Genomic DNA, 4,666 nt, shown 5'->3' with positions numbered 1-4,666 from the left:
TGCATCCTGTTAGCCTTCACGTCCATTCCGACCGATTTTAAAGGTCAAACAAGCCCCGAAGCGTGCATACCCCAATCTCGACGATTTTCGTGTGCTATAGCAAACCATTTTTAGGGTGATCCGGATTCTGACGTCAAAAATGTCAAAAAATTTTGTGGACGTCCGTCAAGACCTTAGCTTTGCATCCGGTTGGCCTTCACGGCCATTCCGACCCATTTTAAAAGTCAAACAAGCCACGAAGCGCGCATACCCAACCCCATCTCGACGATTTTCGTGTGTTATAGCAATTCATTTTAAGGGTTATCGGGATTCCGACGTTTAAAATGCCAAACTTTTTTATAGATGTCCGTCAAGACCTTTGCTTTGCAGCCGGTTGGCCCTCACGGCCAGTCCAACCCATTTTGAAAGTCAAACGAGCTCCGAAGCGAGCATACCCCCCATTTCAACGATTTACGTGTGCTATAGAAAACCATTTTTTGGGTGATCCGGATTCCGACGTCAAAAATTCTCTGTCAAGACCTTGGCTATGCAGTCAGTTTGCCCTCCCTTCCACTCCGAACCATATTCAAGGTCAAACGAGCCCCAAAGCGCGCATACCCCCCATTTCAACGATTTACATGTGCTATAGCAAACCATGTTTTGGGTAATCCGGATTCCGACATCAAAAATGCCAAAAAAAATTATGGACGTCTATCAAGACCTTGGCTATGCATCCGGTTGGCCTTCACGACCATTCCGACAAATTTTAAAGGTCAAACAAGCCCCGAAGCGTGCATACCCCCATCTCGACGATTTTTGTGTGCTATAGTTAACCATTTTTTGGGTTATCCTGATTCTGGCCTAAGAACAAACTTTTTTGTGGATGTCCGTCAAGACCTTGGCTATGCAGCCAGTTGTCCATCACGTCCAGTCCGAACTATTTTTCAAGGTCAAACGAGCCCCAAAGCGCGAATACCACTATTTCGATGATTTTCGTGTGCTAAGCAAACAATTTTTTGGGTGATCCGGATCCCAACACCAAAAATGCAAAAAAATTTTGTGGACATCCGAAAAGACCCTGGCTATCCATCCGGTTGGTCTTCAAAGTCATTCTGACCCATTTTAAAGGACAAACAAACCGCAAAGCGCGCATACCCCCATCTCGACGATTTTGGTGTGTTATAACAAACTATTTTTTGGGTTATCCGGATTCCGACGTCAAAAGCGCCAAACTTTTTTGTGGACATCCGTCAAGACCTTGGCAATGCAGCCGGTTGTCCCTCACGGCCAGTCCGACCCATTTTGAAGGTCAAACGAGCCCCGAAACGAGCATAGTCCCATTTTGACGATTTTCGTGTGCAATAGCAAACCATTTTTTGGGTGATCCGGATTCCGACGTCAAAAATGCCAAAAATTTTTGTGGACGTCCGTGAACACCTTGTCTATGCATCCAGTTGTCCATCACGGACATTCCGACCCATTTTCAACGTCAAACAAGCCCTGAAGCGCGCATACCCCCCATTTAGATGATTTTCGTGTTCTATAGCAAAACATTTTTTGGGTTATCCGGATTCAGACGTCAAAAATGCCAAACTTTTATGTTAACGTGCGTCAAGACCTTGGCTATGCAGCCGGTTGGCCTTCGTGGTCAGTACGACCAATTTTGAAGGTCAAACGAGCCGCGAAGCAAGCATTCCCTCCATTTCGTTGATTTTCGTGTGCTATAGCAATCCATTTTTTGGGTCAATCAGATTTAGACGTCAAATATTCCAAAACATTTCGTGGACGTCCTTCAATACCTTGGCTATGCAGCCAGTTGGCCATCACGTCCAGTGCGAACAATTTTCAAGGTCAAACGATCCCCAAAGCGCGCATACCCCTATTTTGACGATTTTCGTGTGCTATAGCACACCATTTTTTGGGTGATCCGGATTTTGACGTTTGAAATTCCAAAATTTTTTGTGGACGTCCGTCAAGGACCTTGGCTATGCAGCCGGTTGTCCCTCAGGGCCAGTCCAACACTTTTTAAAGGTCAAACTAGAGCCGAAGCGAGCATTCACCCATTTCGACGATTTTCGTGTGCAATAGCAAACCATTTTTTGGGTAATCCGGATTCCGATGTCAAAAATGAAAAAAAAATTGTGGACGTCCGTCAAGACCTTGGCTATGCATCCAGTTGGCCATCACGGCCAATCCGACCCATTTTCAAGGTCAAACGAGCCCCGAAGCGCGCATACCCCCCATTTTGACAATTTTCGTGTGCAGCAAACTATTTTTTGGGTGATCCAGATTCCGACGTCAAAAAGACCAAAAAATTTTGTGGACGTCCCTCAAGACCTTGAATATGCATTCGGTTGGCCTTCACGGCCATTCTGACCCATTTTAAAGGTCAAACAAGCCCCGAAGCGCTCATACCCCCATCTCGACGATTTTCGTGTGCTATTGCAAACCATTTTTTTGGGTTATCCAGATTTCGACGTCAAAAATGCCAAAAAATTTTGTAGACGTCCGTCAAGACCTTGGCTATGCATCCGATTGTCTCTCACGTCCTGTCCGACCCATTGTGAAGGTCAAACGAGCCCCAAAGTGAGCATATCCCCCATTTCAACGATTTTCGTTTTCTATACCAAACCATTTTTTGGGTGATCCGGATTCCGACATCAAAAATTGCAAAAAATTGTGTGGACGTCCGTCAAGACCGTTACTATGCATCCAGTTGGCCATCACTTCCACTTCGATCCATTTTCAAGGTCAAAGGAGCCCCAAAGCACGCATACCCCTATTTCGACGATTTTCGACTGCTATATAAACAATTTTTCGGTGATCCGGATTTCGACGTCAAAAATGCCAAAAAAATTTATGGAGGTACTTCAAGACCTTGGTTGTGCCGATTTACCATCACGGCCAGTCCGACCCATTTTCAAGGTCAAACGAGCTCCAAAGCGCGCATACCCTCCATTTAAACGATTTTCGTGTGCTATACCAAACCATTTTTTGGGTCATCCAGATTCCGACGTCAAAAATATCAAAAACTTTTGTGGACGTCCATCAAGACCTTGCCTATGCAACCGATTGACCTTCACGGCTATTCCGACCCATTTTAAAGGTCAAACAAGCCCCAAAGTGCGCATACCCCCATCTCAACGATTTTCGCGTGCTATAGCAACCATTTTTTGAGTTATCCGGATTCAGACGTCAAAAATGCAAAACTTTTTTGTGGAGGTCCGTCAAGACCTTTTCTTTGCACTCGGTTTGCCTTCACGGCCAGTCCGACCCATTTTCAAGGTTAAACGAGCCCCAACGCGCGCATACCCCAATTTCGATGATTTTCGTGGGCAATAGCAAACTATTTTTTAGGTGATCCGGATTCCGATGTAAAAAATGCCAAAAAAATTTGTGGACGTCCGTCAAGACCTTGGCTATGTAGGTAGTTGGCCATTACGGCCAGTCCGACCAATTTTCAAGGTCAAACGAGCCCCGAAGCGTGCATACCCCCATATTTAGACGATTTTTGTGTGCTATAGCAAACCATTTTTAGAGTGATCCGGATTTCGACGTCAAAAATTCCAAAATTTTTTGTGGGTGTGCGTCAAGACCTTGTCCATGCATCTAATTGGCCCTCAGAGCCAGCACGACCAATTTTCAAGGTCAAACGAGCCCCGAAGCGCGCATACCCCCCCCCTATTTAGACGATTTTCGTGTGCTATAGCAAATCATTTTTAAGGTGATCCGGATTCCGACGTCAAAAATACCAAATTTTTTTGTGGNCGCATTCCCCCCCCCCCCACCATTTAGATGATTTTCATGTGCTAGCAAACCATTTTTGGCTTATCCGGATTCCTACGTCAAAAATTCCAAAATTTTTTGTGGACCTGTGTCAAGACCTTGTCTATGCATTCAGTTGGCCCTTAGATCCAGTACGACCAATTTTAAAGGTCAAACAAGCCCCAAAGCGCGCATACCCCCATTTAAACAATTTTCGTGTCCTATAGCAAACTATTTTTTGATTGATCCGGATTCCGACGTCAAAAATGCCAAAAAAAATTGTGGACGTCCGTCAATACCTTGGCGTTGCAGCCGGTTGTCCCTCACGGCCAGTCCAACACTTTGTTAAGGTCAAACGAGCCACGAAGCGAGCAGACCCACATTTCGACGATTTTTATGTGCATTAGCAAACCATTTTTTGGGTGATTCGGATTTCGACATCAAAAATGCCAAAAAAAATTTGTGGACGTCCGTCAAGACCTTGGCTATGCAGCCAGTTGGCCATCACGGCCAATCTGACCCATTTTCAAGGTAAAATGAGCCCCAAAGCGCGCATACCCCCCATTTCGACGATTTTCGTGTGCTATAGCAACTCATTTTTTGTGTGATCCGGATTCCGATGTCAAAAATGCCAAAGTTTTTTGTGGACGTCCGTCAAGACCTTGTCTGTCAAGACGGTTGTCCATCACGGCCAATCTAACCCATTTTCAAGGTCAAACGAGCCACGAAGCGCGCTTACCCCCCATTTCGACGATTTTTGTGTGCTATAGCAAACCATTTTTTGGGTGATCCAGATTCCGACGTCAAAAAGGCCAAAAAAATTTGTGGACGTCCCTCAAGACCTTGAATATGCATTCGGTTGGCCTTCACGGCCATTCCGACCCATTTTAATGGTCAAACAAGCCCCAAAGCGCTCATACCC

This window comes from Solanum pennellii, chromosome 12, assembly GCF_001406875.1.
Source record: "Solanum pennellii chromosome 12, SPENNV200".
NCBI lineage: Eukaryota > Viridiplantae > Streptophyta > Magnoliopsida > Solanales > Solanaceae > Solanum > Solanum pennellii.
Note: the sequence above shows the minus strand (reverse complement) of the source record.